Source organism: Pelmatolapia mariae, linkage group LG12 (genome assembly GCF_036321145.2).
Source record: "Pelmatolapia mariae isolate MD_Pm_ZW linkage group LG12, Pm_UMD_F_2, whole genome shotgun sequence".
In the NCBI taxonomy this organism is placed as follows: domain Eukaryota; kingdom Metazoa; phylum Chordata; class Actinopteri; order Cichliformes; family Cichlidae; genus Pelmatolapia; species Pelmatolapia mariae.
In genome coordinates this window covers 17716975-17737810 of record NC_086237.1, presented here as the reverse complement: position 1 = coordinate 17737810, position 20836 = coordinate 17716975, and the positions used below count along the sequence as shown (strand labels likewise).

The window sequence follows — 20836 nt, the reverse complement described above, 5'->3', positions numbered from 1 at the left end:
CTGCATCTAAAGGATAAAGGTCACTCATTCGAGGATGCCAACGTTCACATTTTGGACAGAGAGGACAGATGGTTTGAAAGAGGAGTGAAAGAAGCCATTTACGTCCACTGTGAGCGGCCATCTTTGAACAGAGGCGGGGGTTTACGACACCAACTGTCTGCCATCTATAATCCAGTTTTGAGATCCCTTCCCAGACGCCTTAACGCCCACTCACACCCTGGGCTATCTGACCTCAGGAAATCACATGATTTGGTGGCGCCAGGTTTCACAATGAGCGCACCCGAAACTCTGGCTGATTAGGACCCACACCCGCTTTCACACCTTGGCTCATGTGATTAGGTAGAGGATCACCAGGGGGTCCTTTGTCCCCCTTTGGGGGGGAAACTCCCCATTAGGTTTAAATCTGGGACTCTCCACCATTTGACCCTTAGAACTGAAGAAGCTTCTCGGATGAGAGGTGAAACGTCTTCAAGCAACTCAAGAAGTCCAGACGCTTTTCTTTCCAAGCTCCTTAGACTACGATGACCTGGATGACTGAGAACCTTCACAGACATGTTGTAAATGGATGTTGTGAACTCTCTTGATCTATATTCAAATTTTTCGTGTAGAGCAGCAGTAGGTGAGGAGAGAGAGTTACACTGGATCTGGCCATGGTACTTCATCTTTCAGCTCAACTACAAGGTGTTCCCCTTGAAGCAGGCATGCCGATCCCCCCTGCACCTACAGAACAGAATGAAGGTACTGTTTCATTTTCAACTGCAGGTTCCCGAAGGAAGGCTCATTACTGCCACTTATCGTTTATATAAGGTGCTTTTTTTATATTGGACAGAGTTTTAGTAACCTGTCATCCTGCACCGTGATGACTTTTGAGCTTGGCTCTTCATGCCAGTTTAAAGACATTCCTGGCAAATTTGCAGTCTTAAGACCATTAAGTACAAATCAAGGTAATGAGATGAGACTATAAGCCAATTAATTAAAAAGATTTTAGAAAACAAGGAGACTGAAGTTGAGCCTAGACTTCATGACTTCAAGCTACCCATAATCCTTTTCAATTTGTTTTTTGTGTTCATGCGTTTGTTTTGTTGTTTTAAGGCATAATGTGCTGTTTTCCCTTAGCATATTCACATATTTAAAATTGCCTCTTTATACCTGTAATTACATCACATTGAACCAGAACCCAGTAACATGATTCTGGGCGTAAGCATCAGAAATCTGGTGAAAATCTACAAGAAGGGGGGGAACTGGCCGTAAACCACCTCTTCTTGTCCTTAGCGGGCGACCAGCGGCAGTGGTCTGCCGTGCAACCAGTACGCTGCTGTAGGTGCCGCAGGTTCTCTTGCTTGACCAACGATTATCTTCCACGCTTTCCGATCTAAGGCGATGGTTCTTGCCTGCTCGAGGTCAAGTCGAAGGGCGTTCAAATCATCCTGGATTTGTTTCATCCATGTCTTCTTTGGTGCATTTCGATGCACCCTCCAATCGGTGGGGCGGGTCAACCAGAGTAGGCCATGGGGTTAGCGGCTCGGGTCCATTCGACAAAAATTAAAGAAAGTATATTTAATAATTCAACAAGACCCACACCTTCAACACATGTACATTCAAACTTTGGAACAGCCTCAACAATGCTGTTGTTCAATAGTGCAGTTATACAGTGATACTGTCGTTACAGACAAAGCGGATGTTTAAAGCCTTTGGACGCACATTTGATGAAATGCACTCATTCTCCTTATCAGTTGGAAACATTAAAGCCGTAAAAACTATTGAACAACAGCATTGTTGAGGCTGTTCCAAAGTTTGAATGTACATGTGTTGAAGGTGTGGGTCTTGTTGAATTATTAAATATACTTTCTTTAATTTTTCGAGCCACAAAAGCAACATTTAATTTTCTTCTGCTTGATTCTCGGCCTCTGGTAGCTCTACTCATCATTGCTGAGTCAGTTGTGTGTTTGTGCTACTTTTTTCAAGGAGCAGTGGATTATTGGTAAGGGTGACTTTATGTGTTTAGTTACTTAAGTGGAAGTACTGTGGAAAGTTTTACCTTACATACATAGATCTAACAGTACAGGATCTGAGGTAACTGTTTACAAGATGTTATAATCTATCCAAAGGTTCTTTGCAATTTTACATTGATAAACATTATCCTTAACATATTTGACCCGCACTAACTACTATGGCCGTCATACTGTCATTTAGAATTGTTTAAATAACTTGTGTCTTAAGTCCTTCCATCACACAGAAAATTAAAAAAAAAGTTGCATGGTTCACTTTTACATCACAAAATGTTAGAAATATAAGTCGTTCATAACAACCCGCGCGCACACACAAGAACAACAACTACACAGAGAAAAAGAAGGAGGGGTAGTTTTACTACGCATCATAAAAACGCAATCATGCATCTTCCAACTGTATCTTTCTGTTCTGGCTTTAGAATCATTGGTGTTTTACTGATCTGTACTTTGGGAGTCATACTGTTGTGATACTGGGGAGAAAATGGTAAGGTTTGATAGACTAAATCATTACACACAACTTCAAAAACCTAAAGCGTGTGTGAGACTGCTAGCTGTGTGGTTCAGCAATAAACTTATCTACAAATGTGTTAGTAAAGAGTGACGTGTACTTCTGTCCCATTAAGCAACGGTTTAACAAATTTCACTGCAAGCTACAAAGGAATCTGGATTGAAATGGAACATAGTAGTGATGGATTAAGTGCAGGAAACACTAGTATAAGGTGTCTATGGAACAAATCTCCTTCAGCGTTCAAATGACCAAAGTGAGGACTACAAGCGTTTCTCTCAGTTGGTTGTGTTTAGAGAAAAAGCAGCTAAATTCACTGAGACTGCTCAACATTGTTAGTGAGTTAACTCTGGATATCTGCGGGTTTGTCAAAACTTGGAGTGAACAAAAACAGTAAAAGATGCAGACGGTGAAGGTCTGGTTTATTTCATGAACACAATGAAACATTTTACAGTCCACAGAGCAAAGTAGCATACATGATAAATAGATGCACATAACACTGACAGTGAGAAGTAAAACTCATCGTCTTACCACATGTTATATTCTGTAAGCTTAAAATAAACCACAGAAATTAGAGTTTAGTGTTTTAAAGTCATCTATTAAAAAACATTACTGAAGTGACACTTTAACGATGCTTCATATCACCGTGTTTATGATGATAAAACATGTTCTCTCATTAGTAGATGTCTGCGCTGTCACTTGTCATGAAAATGTCCAGAGCCAGGGTTTCCTCTTCAATTACCATTGATCTATAATAGGGCACACAAAAGATTGGCCACATTATGCCCATAAACAACATGCTTTTATACAAATCATTGTGACACAAATATTTAGATTCTTGTTTCACAATGTGCATGAACTCAAAATCTTTAGTTTCATATTCATAAAGTATCACAAATAATACATTTATACCATTGTATGAGCTACACTTCTTGTAAAAAATGATTGGAAATGTGTTTGAAAAAGCTCCTGCTGTGACCGACCTTCTGTGAGGACACACACACACACACACACACACACACACACACACACACACACACACACGGTATATTACTACTAACAGCCTTTATTGAGACATGCAAGGCCCGAGCTGCAACGTGTTGAAACAACGTTCAGAATACCTTTTTTTTTTTTTTTTTAATAGTGTAGACTGTTTTGATCGGATTTCTATTAAAGAGATATTTTCTCCTACTTTCAGGCTGACGGTAGAGGAGCATGTGTGGTTTTATGGCTGTATGAAGGGTCTGTCTGAAGCAGAGGTGAAGGCGGAGCTGGACACTTTGCTGGAGGATGTGGGCCTCCTGCACAAGCGACACAAACAGACCAAAAACCTTTTAGGTAAAGTTACTAGTTTAACCTCAGTGTGTGAGACTTTATGCATGGAAAAACAACAGGTTTGTTTTTCAGTCAGTTTTCTTTTCAAGCTTAAAACTTTCCGTTTGTCAGGCGGCATGCAGAGGAAGCTGTCTGTGGCGATAGCGTTTGTCGGAGGCCTTTATTCAGGCGAGACATAAAAATCCAACAAGCAGCAGAAACACAAAGGCTATTGATTCAAGTGGGGTGGAAACACAGGCAGGCATGATGGGGTTTAAGTGCACACTAGGGTGGTTGATGGCAATGGAAGACGCCAGGGAATTGTAAAAATAAGAGTTGTTTTACGGTTATCTTATTATTGCATCAGAATCATATTACAAGCATTGCCTTAAAACATTTATTGAAGCTATGGGCATTACATTAAAGTTTGTATTACAGTGATTGTTATAACCTCATGTTAATCCTCTATTTACAGGTACCAGAATAATTATACAATCTTTCGTTGCAGGGGTAACCATGATCATCTTTATACACATTGCAGTTTCGTGCTCATTATGGAGTTGTGCTCACGTCAGTAAGGGTTAAAAGCTACAGTCGGCGGGATGTCTGGCTGATCTATTGTGTAAAGCGACGCAGAGCGTAGAAGGCCGTACATGCTTACAAGACACTTACATCATGTTATTTGAGGATCTCTTATTCAGTTATTTTTTGTTAATCTTTAAGTAGTGTGTATTGGTAATAATTACTTATTACCTCATTTACTTATAATCAGTAATTGTTTTTGCATTAGAGAATTTCTTTAGGCTGTCGGCCTTATGTTACAACTCCTATTACAGGCATCGTCATAATCCCATATCAGCATTTTCTGTTACAGGTGCTGTGATAATCATTTTATATACATGCATTGTATTTTCTGTTCTTGCCAATGAGGGGGCTCGATCAACTAGTGGAGGGTCGGAAACTTTGTTCGGCGCGAGGACCGAACAATCTATTGTGTTCAGGATCTTGAGCCACGAAGAGAACACGCCTACGAAACACATATACCATGCTATTCACCAGTATCCTTTATTCATTTATATCCTTTTATTAAGCTTTGAGCAGTGGCATTTGATTAGAACATTTATTCAATGTATTACATGTATGGCTTCAGTCAGTTTATGGCACACATGAAGAGCTGGGCCCTGTCTTCATAGACAGAGTGAATGTTGAAGTCGAGGCACACACGCAGACACAATCAGTGGTGAAACCCAGGGTCAAATAGTTAGAAAACAGTTTGCAAGGCCTTGTTGTTGTCTGATTGTCTTCGCAGGAGAGACGGTTTGTCCCAGGGGATAAGCGGAGTGAGGAGATTATGGGGAAGGAGCATCCTGTCCACCCACTACATGGACGAGGCAGAGTTGTTAGGTGACTGGATCGCCATCATCTCTCAGGGGAAGCTGTGCTGCTGTCGCTCACCACTCTTCCTTAAATCTCAGCTGGGGTCTGGCTACTACCTCACTGTGGTGAAGAGGGAAGGACTGGACACCAGCACTCCCAGTAATTTCCGTATTTCCACCAGTGCCAGCTCCAACAAGCTCCCTCCTCTCATCAAGGTTTTTCATTTATATTCATCATAAAAATGAAAGCAAATTTAAAGTTTTAATTGTTTATCTATTACCTTGCTGTTATATAGTTTTTATAATTTGTACATAAGTTTAAAGAAAGCACAGAAATGTGGAGTACTGAAAGAACCGTTCTCTGCTCTATGTTTCAGGGCAGCGACTCATCACTGAGTGAAGACACCGGGCTGGGAAGTGAGGATAGCAGCTCATGTGAGTGTACACTACATTAATTGATCATTAGCAAGGTTGAGCACCTCTGTAAAAGCAGACGTTTTGGTGGTTTGTTGGTCTGGAGCAAAGAAACTGCAATTATCATTTGCAGATGAGACCGAAACAACTATATTAGCGCCACATTTGGCAAAAACAAAGCACAACATTTCAGTACAAACACCTCATATCAACTGTCAGCGCAGTGGTGGAGGGGGTGATGATTTGAGCTTATTTTGAAGCCACAGGATTTGGCCATCACATCAAAAGCTTGGTCAAAACAGGATGAATGATCTCAGGACAACAGAACAGCTGAAAAACTGAAGAATCGAGGCTTTGCACTCGCCAAGTCCAGACCTCAACCTGATTAAAATGCTGTGACCTGTGCATAAATGAATGCACACAAACATCAATGAACTAAAGCAATTTTGTAATAAAGGTGGGTTTAAAATTCACCCACAGCAATTTGAGAGATTGATAAAGTCTTATAGAAAATGGTTATTTCAATTTCTTGCTGTTAAAGCTGGTTCTACAAACTATTTAGTCGTGGGCTGTGTCCGTAGACTTCCTCCTGTTTTGCATTAAATGTCTGAAGTTGCATTTTGTCGGGTTTATGTGTAGCTTTGAATATGTAGCTTACAATAGGAGAGACTGAAAATGTTGAGTGCATGTTTGAAAAAAATCTTTAGAAGCAATTTAAAATCACATTCATCTTCATGGCAGCTTTGCTGTCGCTGGTTCAACACCACATCCCTGGTGCCGGACTGGTGCAGGAGTCTAGACGTGAGGCGGTGATCAACCTGCCGCAGATGGCCGCCAAAGACAGCAGCCTGGCCATCCTACTGATCGCACTGGACCAGAGACTGACTGAACTGGGAATCAGCAGCTACGGGCTGTTGGACAGCACGCTGGAGGAGGTGAGACAATGTTAGTTACATTTCCCAGTTACATCACTGGAAAATATGAAACTAGGTCAGTGAGTGGTTGGTTGTGATAAAACTAGTATAAAAATCTCCTATTACACACTAATCAATATAGTGAATGCACAGTCCACAAGGGTGACGTAAAGGTAAACGGATTGAATGGCGTATTATCTGTCTCTTCAGGAAGGCTGGATATTTGTGGAGCTGCCGTGCCAGTAACAGGCTTAACATTAGCCTTCGATTAGCACTGATAGCAGATTTGTGGAGCCTGATAAGTCACCTTTGCATGATTTACCTTCTCACTCTCTGCTCCTTTGCAAGGTTTCTGGATGCTCCCTTCACTGTCCCCTGCAGTCTGCGGCTTACACTGTTAAGGAAATGCCTCAGTTTAAACTTAAAATTGCTTTGGCTGAGTTTTTATAAGAAACTCCTGCAACAGAGTAGCAAATGTCCTTTAAGACATTGTAGATTTCCACTCTTTCCACAAATAAAACGTTGTGGGGTTTATTTATTATCTTGTTTTCGTTTTCACACTCTTTCAAAGAGTGCCTTGTTGTGCATGTACGGAGGATTTAAATTTAAAGTATTTTTCAGATCTTTCTGCAGGTGGCAGAGGAGACAGGTGTGGACACTGAAGCAGAGGTGCAGCCTGAATCACCCCACAGCCAGCCGCCGTCAGGACAGGGAACTGATGGCCATCCTCTAGAAGCAGAAACAGGTGTGAGTGTGTGTGTGTGTGTGTACACACACACACACACACACACACACACACACACACACACACACACACACACACACACACACACACACACACACATATCATGCACATGCAAGTGTTCTGTTTCCCCTTGTGACTGTTTTTTCCAAAATGCTGCCAGGAAGGGTGGGGTGGCTGTAGCTCAGGTGGCAGAGCAGGTCAGCCGCTAACCAGAAGGTCGGTGGTTCGATCCCAGGCTGCTCCAGTCTGCATGCCAAATATCCTTGGGCAAGATACTAACCCCATGTTGCTCTCCGATGCATCCATCGGAGTGTGAATGTGTATGAATGTTAGATATGCACTAAGTTTAGAAGAAGTGCTTGTGTGAATGGGTGTGGTTGGGTGAATGAATTAGTTGTATAAGCGCTTTGAGTGCTCAAAGTAGAGTAGAAAAGCGCTATATAAGAACCAGTCAATTTACCATTTAACAAGGAAAAAGCCTCATAGAAAAGGTACTCTCAGCTCACAACTGGCTGAAAATATTTATTAGATGAGATTGATTTTTTTCAGTAGAATATAAGTAAAATGCAAAAAAAGTAGATGTAAATTATGACATTTCAGTTTTTTCTCTGGTTTATTTTGCCTCTGTATCCATGGACGTGTCTAGGTCCAAGTATTTATCAGTTAAATGTACATTAACAGTCCAGGTTCTCACATTGCGTTTTTCTTGTCAGCAGAACCTCAGGAGACAGACCTGCTGAATGGCGATGGCCACGGTGGGGTGCCTGCAACCAGCTGGTGGCTGACGTGGCAGCAGCTGAGAGCGCTCTTCATCAAACGCTGGCTTTACGCTCGGAGGAGCCGTCGGGGAATCTTTGCCAAGGTTAGACTATCTGTCAGCAGCTGACTTAAATATCCACCCACTTCTATCGCTATGCTTTTTTTCTTTGAAATTAGCTGCTTGTCATTAGCTATGTTGCAGAATGATAGTTATTCTGAAACATAGATGGATATCCTTAAGGATGTCTCGATTTGTACCTGAGATCGTTCTCCCTGATGTATTTGTGCTGATCGCCCTGCTCTTCAGCCTTATTGTTCCTCCTTTTGGGAAGTGCCCTGCAGTTGCATCCCTGGATGTACGGCGAGCAGTACACCTTCTTCAGGTACCCCACTGAGTCGTAACTGCCTACAAAAGCTCCCTTTTGTTTTCCTCTCTTGGCATCTTGTTTCTGTTATTGAGCATATTATTAAGGAATTCTTTCATCTGTTTTTTATATTTACAGCAACGATGATCCTGGAAACCCAGCCATGGAGAATCTGCTTGAAGCTCTCCTTGACCAGCCTGGATTTGGTACCAAGTGCATGGAAAAGGAGGACAACATGACGTAAGATCATCCCATTGAACTGGTTTCAGTGGTATTTATGGAGGCAGTAGTAAAGATAGAAGGACTTGTGGTGCTGAGACATCATGATGTTAAATACAGTGTATTAGGCACCAGAAAATATTTATTTTCCTTACACAGATATTATTGCTGTGGCTAAAATGTATGCACGTTTTCAGAAAGTGTCGGTTTTAGTTTGGTTACAGAGTGGTTAGACAATATAAGACCTCCAGTGGCATTCAGCTGAAATTGCATCTCTCTATAAGTAAACATATAGATTTGGGTAAATCTGCATCACTGCACATCGATGACTATAACACCAAAACTGTCTTCTCCCTACAGGGATCCTCAGTGTGAAGCTGGGCGGGGTGGTTTATTCATGAGGCCACAGTTATCTTACTCTACCTGGGACATGTTCAGCAGAGGCAACTGGAGCAGAGACAGACCCTCACCTGAATGTCAGTGCAGCACAGAAGACGTCTACCGAATGCTCCCCAAGTGTCCTGAGGGTGCTGGAGGGCTTCCACCTCCACAGGTCAGCGCGGGATCAATCGGGACTGATTTACTGTAACACAGTGATCAGTAGGGATGGGTATTGATAAGATTTTCACGATTCCGATTCCATTTTCGATTCTGTTTAACGATTCGATTCTTTATCGATTCTCTTGTCGATTCTTATTTTTAAAAAGGAGAACACTAAGGTCGATTAGCTTAGAATTTTGTTTTATATCTTCTCTTTGAACAAGATAGAAATTTAGGAGTAACATGGCCTTATAAACCCAACAGTGAGATCTTAAGAGATCCTTAAGAAATCCAGCCTATGGCTCTTCAATGGGGTGTCACAGGGTCCCCGGGGAAAAAAATTGTAAATGTAAAATAATAAAATAAATATTCTTCTGTAGCAATAACAAAGTATAACATAAATTATTCTGTAGCAATTACACAAGAATATCCAGTAATGTCCCTGCCTACAATTAAACACATTCACTTACCATCTGCTGTGGCAAATGGGTGCAAGGCTTTGACCACAAACTTAGTCACTGCTCTGTGACATTCGGGCCTGAAAGGAGACGCTACCGGTAGACTGCAGCGACAACTGCCAGCGAGCGCCAGCCAGACTCTGTCTGTCTCTCTCATCATGGTCGCCTAAATGCACAGTAATGGTAGGTTTTGTAATAAGGCAGATCGCGCTAACATAATATGCACTGTTAGTTGATTATTTACCTGCCGCATTAACGGGAGAGGACGTGCAAACGTTACTGCTGCTGCTGGGTTGAGATTCACGAGTCCGGAGCGGAATTAAAAACACGACATTCATTTAAGTTCGTCGCGTGTTTTGTGAGCAAATGCTTTTGCATGTTCGTAGTGTTTCCTCCCTTAAATGAAATATCTACTTTGCAAGTATTGCAAGTTCCCTGTTGTCATCCGTTCTCGTAAAGTATAAACAAACTTTTAAGCGTTTGAGCCGCTTAGGCGCCGTGTTTCCTGTCAGGTACGCTCCGCAATGTGGTGATGTCATTCGGGGCGACTGGAATCGATAAGGGAATCGTTTACAAAAATGGCAAACGATTCCAAGGAATTGAAACAGTGGGAACCGGTTCTCAACAAGAACCGGTTTTCGATACCCATCCCTAGTGATCAGTGAAACGATCTCTGCACCATCAGAAAATATCACCAGTTAACTCATAACAGAACCAACATTATCTGATTTTTTTTGTCATGAAATGTTTGTTTTCGTTAAATACTGTAGACTATGTCAGTACTGTACTGGACCCCAGTGCTTTCAACTGACCCATTGCAGTTTTTTATTTTTCAGATTAAAAGGCCGACTGGAGACATCCTGCAAAATCTGACAAGTTATAACATCTCAGATTACCTGGTGAAGACCTACGCTCAAATCCTTCATTAACTCAATACAATAAAAATATACACATAGCTATCATTTATTTTGATCCCAATTGACCGAACACTTCACAGTATTCATAAATGTCTTCATAAACTTTGACTGATTTGCATATTTCCATCATGATTTTAACTCTGTGATCGCTTGTCTCTCTCTCTGCCTTTAATAGCCTAAAAACCAAGAAGTGGGTGAATGAATTCAGGTAAGCTGTTAAATTACACTTATCACAGTTAAATAGAGGAGATATTTTGTATATATCTCTTTAAATGCTTTGTACTGGTTTACATGAACTCGGTTGAACCACCTTTGTATTATTTCTAAAATGTATCACAGATATGGTGGCTTCTCCCTCGGAGGCAGAGCTGTATCTCAAACGCAATATCTCCAAGACTCGGTCATGGCCATCAGGACTCGTTTCCGAGTCCCACAGGTACAGAGAACCTTAAGATGAGTGCTTTAATAAGACTAATTCCTTTTTCTACCTTTACAGAGAGAATAGCAGGGAAAATGGAAGTAAAATATTTAAAAGGGCTGGAAGTTCTACTGCTGGTGCCAGGAAAAGCTAGTCCTGACCAGAGCACCGGCTAATAACAATAAAAAGCCTCACCCACCATCCCCCACGCCACATGATTCCCTATTAAAGCAGTCAACACTGAGAGTGTGCTTTTTGTTTCATCACAGAACAGTTCACTGGGAAACCTGCTGCACAGACTCCCAGAGGTCTTAGGAGGGCTGAACAGTGAAAACAATGTGAAGGTAAATGAGCATCTTTTTATCTGTCTGTTGGCGACTGTCAAGCCTTTGAGTCGCCGAGCAGCTGAATAGGGGAATTATGTTGACGCGCCCGCTGTTCAAAACGTAAGTCAAAGTTCCAGATTAAAAACTTCTTTATTTGTTATCAAATCCTTAAAATCCGTAGAAAAACAGTGATCAAAGAACATTCTAAGCTTGAGCGGTCAGCAAAAGTCGACTTCCCCCATCACCCACTCATTCACAAAAATTCCCTCGGGACGTGAACAGGTGATATAGCAATCACTATTACTATTACCGACACCACGTGACCCAAAGCTACGCCCATCCACAACATTCTGGCCCCTAATTATAACACTCTCACAGTAATAATTACACATCCGACACCATAACTCAAGACACACTTCATCACATCACAAACACCCAGTGAGACAACATAACATACTCAAAAGTCCACCAAAGTTATTTTCTCATTTCTTCTCTTCTTTTCTTCTGTTGACACATGATCAGTCAGTCATAGGCCAGAGGTTACCAGCACTTAGCCTAAATATAGTCAGTCTGTGATGTGCATCTCATAACAACAAAGTCAATTCAAAGTTAGTTATGTCACATTGTGTCAAAAATGTCACCGTCATGGGTCAGAGGTCTCCTGAAGAAGGCATATCTTTGTTACGGGTCTGCACACATGGCTGGTTGGAGTCTTAATCCAGACCTGACGCACAAGCCCCTTTTCATCTGGTGCAGCTCTGGTGACTCTCCCAATGATCCAGGAACCACGAGGTGCAGAATCATCCACTATGAGGACCACATCTCCAGGAACAAAGTTGCGTTTAATCCTTTCCCATTTCTGGCGCTGCTGAAGTTGTGGCAAGTACTCTTTAGTCCATCTTTTCCAAAACAGGTCAGATATATATTGAACTTGCCTCCATCGTTTACGTACGTAGTGATCGTCCCTCCGGAACAGGCCAGGTGGTAAAGACGGGTTGGACTTGAGAAGAAGGAGATGGTTTGGTGTTAAGGCTTCCAAATCATTTGGATCAGTGGATTCCAGCGTAATGGGTCTACTGTTGAGGATTGACTCCACTTCACAAAGAGCAGTTTGGAGCCCTTCCATGTCCAAATGCTGTGTTTGGAGAGTGGAATTAAGGACCTTTCTGACAGAACGAATCAACCGCTCCCATGCTCCACCATGATGCGATCCAGTTGATAATAATAATGTAATGATAATGTATACTTTATTGATCCCCGTGGGGAAATTCTTCTCTGCATTTAACCCATTCATTCAGTGAAGCAGTGGTCAGCCACCAGTGCGGCGCCCGGGGAGCAGTGTGTGGGGACGGTACCTTGCTCAGGGGATTCGAACCCCCGACCTTCCGATCATGGGGCAACCGCTTTACCTACTGAGCTATCCCTGCCCTGGAGGATTAAAGATCCATTTCACTCCCTTCAAAGACAGAGCATCGTCTCAGCTCGCGCTCTGGGCCTACAAAGTTAGTCCCATTGTCTGAGCGCAGTTCTTGTACCTGACCTCGTCTTGCGTTGAAACGTCGTAAGGCGTTAATAAAAGAGTCAGTGTCAAGAGATGAGGCAACCTCAATATGTACTGCTCTAATTGCCAAACAAGTAAAAATAACACCATATCGCTTCACAAGACTTCTCCCACGCTTCACTTCAAATGGAACAAAATAGTCCACTCCAACAAAGCTAAATGGGGGTTTCTCAGGGGTCACTCTGCTTTGAGGCAACTCAGCCATCTGCTGCTGGCCTGCAGCTCCAGGAAACCTTCTGCAGGTCACACACCTCGACATGATGCTTTGAATCAAAGTACCAGCACCAGGAATCCAGTATTTTTGATGCAGCTTTGAGAGTATGTGGTTCCTTCCACCATGACCCACCTCTTTATGAATATGCTGTAGAATGAGATTAGAAATGTGAAGCTCTTTAGCAATTATGACAGGATGCTTGGATTCTTCTGACATGACAGCCCTACTGAGACGTCCACCAACCCGCAGCACATCATCCTCCAGAATAGGATTCAACTTATATATGTGGCTGCTTCGTTTCACAGACTCTCCCCTTTGGAGACAAGAAATTTCTTCGGCATATCTTTTCCTCTGACAGAACTTAATTATTTACATCTCAGCATCCTTAATCTCTCCCAATGAAAGAAAGCCATGCTGGAAATCAACCTTATGTTGAGCGTCTTCAAACTGAATTGTATCAGATGCAGACTGGAAATGTATCTTCTTGCGATGCAATAGCAATGTCTTGAACCTGAAAATCCAACCCATCACCCTGATGAGACGAGTCCAGGATGAGGCACGATGGATTAAAAGGGTCAGAGGATGATCATCATCGTGTGCTTGTGAGACCTCGATGGCAGCAGACACCTTAACTTCAGGATCTTCATGTGGAAGTTCTTGGAAGTTTTCTGGGTTCACAGGCCAATTGTTCTCTGGCTGTGTAAGAAATGCGGGGCCAGATATCCATTCAGTGTCACGTAAAAAGGTCTCTGCCTTCATACCTCTGGAGGCAAGGTCCGCAGGGTTATGCGTGGTGTTCACATACCTCCATTGGGAGGCACTAGAAGCCTTGAGGATTTCTGTCACTCTGTTTGCATATCCTCTAGATATCAGATCTGTCATGAAGGCAGTGTAGTCTTTGTGAAAGTCTTTATCTCTGATGAACCTTTTCTTCGAACCTAAGGCTCGTTGCTCAGCAATTGCACGGTTGTCAGGCATTCTTATGTCTCAGTCTTTCAGTGGCAGGGCAATGCTGTAGTGCCCATCCCTCAAAGTCACCGTCTTGCTGGCCAATTCTAGGAACTTCAAGTCTTCCTTTGACAGCCCCATCTGTTCATCATCGCTGCTCTCAGGAAAGTCCATCTTGAACTGCTGTTTCCATAGCTTGTCCAGTGTGACAGCAGAAACTCTGTTGGCAGTAACTGTTGCCAAACATCCTGGCCTTCCACAGCATTCTCGATTAAGTGGCCCATTCACTGTCCAGCCAAGCACAGTCCTAATGGCAAAAGGTCCATCACCTACACTCCGGATGACCTCCAAAGGTTCTAGAGCTCTGGGCATATTCATTCCAATCAAAAGCTCCACATTGGCCTTAATTTTTGGCAAATGAACATGCTTCAAATGTGGCCAGTCATCCAGGTCCTGTTGATTTGGGATGTTGCCAATATCCACAGGCATTTTATGCTGAGTGAAGAGGTTAGGCATATCACAGTACATGTCACTGTCCAATCCAGCAACTTCAAGTTCAGGTACACGAAACTGTCCACCACTTTCTCCTGTCCCATGGTGCGCAGGAGAATCTTTGTCCTCCTCCCAGCAATATTCAGCTTGTCCATAAGACCCACTGTACAAAAGGACGCTGAACTCCCTTGGTCCAGAAAGGCATACGTTTCCACTATTCTTTGACCTCTCTTTGATTTTACTTTAACTGGCACAATGGCAAGCTTACAGTCTTGTTCACCGGCCCCAGTAAGACCACTAGTCTGGATCGTAACAGGAATGTTGTCTGCCTCATCATTGGGTTTGACTTCATTCTTCTCTTTGTGCTGGATATGGAGTATACTTGCATGTCGGAGACCACAGATTTGACATGAAAGGCGTTTTCTGCATTCTTTGCTTATGTGCCCAGTACACAAACAGCCAAAACAGATGCTGTTCTTTTTAAGAAAAGAAATCTTCTCATTATGAGGTTTCTTATCAAGCAGAGCACATGACTCCAGTGTGTGTCCGCCTTTGCAGAAAAAACAAGCCTTCACAGTGCTGCGACGATCTTGAGCCCCTGTCTGATTCTGTCTCTCGACATCAGAGACTGTCGTGGCGAAGCTACTTCCTTTAGCTCTTAGATGTGGAGAACGTTTGCCTCCATTGCTGCCCTTGGCTGCTAGATGTGTTGCTGGAACGTCACATAGATTTCCAAAGACGGGATCTGTTGCAATTTTAACTTGACGCTCAAGGAAGGAAACAGTGTCAATGAATGCGGCTCTGCGATGTTGCCTCTTCTGAATGTCACATGCTACTGTTTGCCATTTGTCTTTTAACTTATATGGCAGTCTTCTAATCACAGCAAGCATATTGGCAGGTGTATTTAATTCAGAGAGATCATTAATCTCTTCCATTGCATTGCAGCATCCACGTAAGAACAAACAATATGCCTGAAGAGCTTTTCCATCTTCCGATCTAATCAGTGGCCATGAGTGAACTTTGTTCAAATAAGCAGATGCAATCACATGTCCATTCCCAAAGTGTTCATACAGCAGAGTCTTTGCCTTTACATATCCAGCACTCTCAGACATATGTTGACAGCTTTTAACAAGTTCATTGGGCTGCCCCTTGGTGTACTGTGCAAGATAATGCAGGCAGTCGCCAGCATCACCAGTCTTTGCTTCTATGACCTGTTCAAACGAGCGCATAAAAGCCTGAAAATGTAAAGGATCGCCATCAAAGGTTTGAATCTCCCTTTTGGGCAGTGAAGAAAGACTTTGCTGATGGACCAACATACAAGTTAATTCATTTTGTTTTTCCATAATGGACAACAGATTTTCATTGGCTACTGGATGAGCAGCTTGTGGCTTAGGTAAAGGTGGAATTGATCCAAAAGTGTCAGAAGGCCCCATAAAAGCGGGTGCAGGCTTTTCCCTTTTCATAGTCTGTTACACTGTTTTTACTTGAAGCTCTGCATTCCCAGTGATTGTGTTTCCTTTTGTAAGCATCTGTGGAACAAAAGTCTCTGCATCCGCATTAAGAATTTCAAGCCTGTTTCCTTTTGTTTTAAAATATGATTCCATTCCACTCCGCATAGTGGATCCAGTTCTCAGCACGTTCACCTTCGCAACAGTTGCAGCTATATCTGCTTCAAGCTGAAGTTGTTCTTTCTTTCTCCTCAATTGTTCCTCTTGTTCTTCAAGAGTGTTTTTCTTTCAGCCACTCACATCCTGGGCCATCTGACCTCAGGAAATCACATGATAGGGTGGGGCCAGGATTCACAATGAGCTTACCCGAAACTCTGGCTGATTAGGACCCACACCCACTTTCACACCTCGGCTCATGTGATTAGGTAGAGGATCATCAAGGGGTCCTTTTGTCCCTCTTTGGGGGGAAACTCCCACTGGGTTTAAATCTGGGACTCTCCACCATTTGACCCTTAGAACTGAAGAAGCTTCTCGGATGAGAGGTGAAACGTCTTCAAGCAACTCAAAGAAGTCCAGATGCTTTTCTTTCCAAGCTCCTTAGACAGCATATGTTGACGTGCAAGCAAGGCAGCCATTTTAGCTTCTGCCCTGAGACGTGCAGATGAAGTAGATGATACTCTTGAGCTTGACCTACTGCCTTGATTTGACACACTGTCGGATGGCAACACGTCATCATTAACGTTATCATGGGGATTAAGAGATGATTGAGGTTCTTTTCCAGGGTGCTCTAGCAACTCCATTTCTCCTCCCAGGGAAGTTTCCTGTGACTGTGCTTTGTCAGATGATGGCCTTCCCGAACGTTTTTCAGTTTCAGAAAGCCATATCTTAACATCCTCCATAAACCCTTTATTGTATTTAGCGATGCTTGAGAATCATGTATTTTGTTTATCTTTCTCAACAAATGAGATTAGAGAAAGTAAAGATTCATGCAATGTACTGGCATCCTTAAACAGGTGTGTTAACTCATCAAACTGTTTTTTGACTTGTGAATGATTTTTATCATCTTTCATTAGCTCTTTAAGAGACATAATAACACTTTTCATTTTGTTTACATGCCTTTTCCGATCTGTTTGGATGGTTTCAATTTTGTTTGCAAGAGCTTTCTCAGTGAGAGAAATTGATATTTATCCTTTTCAGTTTTTCCAACAACAGATGCAGCCTGTGATCCACTCATTTTAAGCATTCAACATAAGCAGCATGCCAAAATCCAAAACAAAGGCAACAGAAATTCCTTTAAACTCAGTTGAACGCCTGCAGAGCCACAGCACACACATACATCAAATCCAACAGCAAACGTAGCGGTGGGCGTGTCACAGCAACATCTTCGTGTGGTCAGAATCCAAACTGCGTTCAAACAAACAATACGCAGCACAAAAACAGTTTACATACCACCGTCGTCTTCTCCTTATCTGTCAGACTAGCCGCTTTTATGGGTGTAGTGGCGGCCGTGTGTGGGCTCGCGTTGGCGTTTATTTAGCGCTGATTGCGGGAGGCTCCATTGCCGTCGCACTTTTTGCTGACAAATATTGGCGACTGTCAAGCCTTTGAGTCGCCGAGCAGCTGAATAGGGGAATAATGTTGACGTGCCCGCTGTTCAAAACGTAGGTCAAAGTTCCAGATTAAAAACTTCTTTATTTGTTATCAAATCCTTAAAATCCGTAGAAAAACAGTGATCAAAGAACATTCTAAGCTTGAGCGGTCAGCAAAAGTCGACTTCCCCCATCACCCACTCATTCACAAAAATTCCCTCGGGACATGAACAGGTGATATAGCAATCACTATTACTATTACCGACACCACGTGACCCAAAGCTACGCCCATCCACAACACTGTCTTTGTGTCTTCTGTTTGTTTTTCCAGAAAGCGATGTAGGTGATGCGTCCAGATATTTCTGTCAGCTCAAACGCTGTCTTTTCTGTGCTCAGGTGTGGTACAACAACAAAGGCTGGCACGCCATGGTGTCATTTGTCAATGTGATGAACAATGGCCTGCTGAGAGCGAGTCTGCCACCAGGTCCTTAGAGGAGGAAGCACGGCATCACTGCCTACAATCACCCACTCAACCTCACCAAGGAGCAGCTCACCGAAGTAACCATGTTAGTTCACTGCTGTGGAGAGTTCAAGTTCACCAGTTTGGCTCTTGTGCTCATTGTATTAGTTCTGTTTATGTGAGGGGGAAGATTAGAGTGGATTTAAACTCTGTGCACTGTTGTAAAAAAATATTTATTATTTATTTATTTATTGTAAATAAAGAGGTCACTTGGATGAGTGACGAAACGTTTCTCCCACAAAACGCTACGTCCAGATGAACAGATTCAACTTTTGGAGACTTACTTTCCTGGATGATTGAGAATGCATCAAGAAGTTGGTGTTTTTATTTTGCTAAATATGTGGTCATCGTAAAAATCTAGGTTTTGTCATCTTTAAATGTTATTTCAAGAGGTGAAGTATCAGGTTTGGCTACAGTCAGCAGTTTCTCTGCTGTTCTCTAGGTGGCGCAGTGGGGTGTGAAGAAGCTGGGGCTTACTCAGTATGCAGATCAGGAGGCTGGAGGCTACAGCGGGGGCAACGAGAGGAAACTCTCCACAGCCATCTCCGTCATCGGGTCTCCACCTGTCATATTCCTGGTGATGATTCAGCTTAATAGAAAAGATGATGCGGTTATTATTGAATGACCTTCATCCTTAAAATATTCCCAACTTATATCTCACTCCATATCTCCTCTATGCTCCCCCACCACCTTTTGTCAGGATGAGCCCACCACTGGCATGGACCCAAAAGCCAAAAGATTTTTGTGGAACTGCATCCTCAGTGTCACCCAAGAGGGAAGAGCTGTACTGCTAACCTCACACAGGTACCAGTCGGTTCAGCTTTATTTCATTCCCGGTGGAGTTTTGTATTGTAAAGGCAAAATATTTACTGCTGTCTCTAAATGTTTGTATTGTCAGCATGGAGAAGTGTGAGGCACTTTGCACCAGGATGGCCATCATGGTCAATGGCAGGTTTCGGTGTCTTGGGTCTGTGCAGCACCTGAAGAACAGGTAACCAAACGCTAGTGCTGTGCGATACAGCAAATATAGGCATACGATCCAATACCAGCTAAACAATATCCACTTACCTCTACGAAACGCTGCACTTCTCCCTGATTTAATGTCTGGTGTGTTGTCTACATTAGACAGGCTGAAAGTGCATCCTGTAGTGTTTTGCATTTCACCCCCAGTTCTGACTTAATGCTGAAAAAAGTACCGCAAATAGCCTTGACCCTTTCCAAGCGGAAGGTGAACAAATTCGTGAAGAGGTCAGGATCTGAGAAGTTTATCTTCTCATGTAACAGTCGTGAATCACGTGCTTCGTTCCTTCCCGTCTTTCAGGTTTGGTGATGGATACACCATCATCCTTCGTTTCGCAGACACCAAATCGGACCCTGACTCGTGTCCCGTCAGCGCCTACATGAAGGAGTGTTTTCCTAGTATTGAGCTGAAGGAGCGGCACCAGAATGTGCTGCAGTACCAGCTACCTTCGCACGCCTGCTGCCTCGCTCGCGTCTTCTACGTGCTGGCAAAAAAATACGAGGAGCTGGGCATCGTTGATTTCTCCATTTCACAGACCACGCTGGACCAGGTGAGGGCTGTGATGAAGGTTTAAAACCTCTTTAGTGTTTTGGGAAATGACTATTTCTGCAAAAGGGGTTGTGTAAGTTTCATGGCCTGTGATCCCGTTTAAGTGGAGCCAAGTGATTCTTTCTTAGTGATTTTCTCCACATGTGGCGCTGCGATACCCGATCTGCCAAATCCCACTTTAAAGCTTGGTCATAATTAAACAAGACTTGGGTCAGTAAAGAAAGAATAAGTCTCAGTGATACTAAAGCCCCTTACCTTTTGTAGGTGTTTGTCAACTTTGCCAAGGATCAGACTGATGACGACTGCCTCACAGATGTGGTCGTCAGTAATGGGACAGTACAGCCAAACGCACCCGAGCACAGAGTTAATCCTCCCGTCAATAAACCACAACCACCAATCGTTCCTCCTCAACCAAGCAAAAGTCCACACCTGCCTGAAAAATCATCTGACAGCAAGTCAAAGGCGGGTAAGCTGAAAAAAGAAAAATCTAGCAAAGGCAAATCTGGCTCTGTGGCAATGCGCGCACTACCACAGCCAGAGGAAATGGCCCGGGAGGTGCCTAAGGTGAGCCGCAGAGCCAGCACTGAATCAGACGGCAGTAACAGCGGTGTTCAGGGAGAATCAGGCAAATCTCGTGGGTCAAAACGCAGAGCAGAGAGTTCCAGCAAAGGTCCATCTGTTCTCTTTATAGTCGGCGGCAACTCAGAGGAGAGCACGCTATGAAGCAAACTGGCACTAAACGAGCGGACCAAAGACAAACAAAAGCTTCATCTTCCCCTCTGTATCGTCATTTGAATGCTGCAGAATGAACAGTTCCCTGCTGTGTTGAGCAGTGCTGGCTGTGGAGCACTCATGTGTTCCATGATGTGACATATGTTTGTGCCATCGATAAAAAGGCAGACTGACAGAAAGAAGGATGGCCTCAAAAAGTGATATAGTCCAGACAGAGCTTACAAATTATGGGCCATATGCTAAACCTGCAGCACACACTGCTTTCTATGTGAAAGAACCATTCTGTGAGAAAAAGACTTTACTGCTCATTTGATCTATGACCTCTGAAAAACAGTTTATGATTTCCATTACTATTCAATTATTAAAAAAAAAAGTAACATTACCTTTAACAATTTAAATAATGTAAACCTTACAGTTAAAAACAATACTTTAAGGAAGGCCTGCAGTGTCATTTAGAAATCTACATTCACCCCTAGCTTGTCA

At 43.0% G+C, this 20836-nt stretch overlaps 1 pseudogene; it reads left to right on the top strand.

The window, feature by feature from the left end:
• LOC134638234 (phospholipid-transporting ATPase ABCA1-like) overlaps window positions 1-20522 on the top strand; it is a 36279-nt pseudogene extending 15757 nt beyond the window's left edge.
• The last annotated feature ends 314 nt before the right edge of the window (window positions 20523-20836 follow it).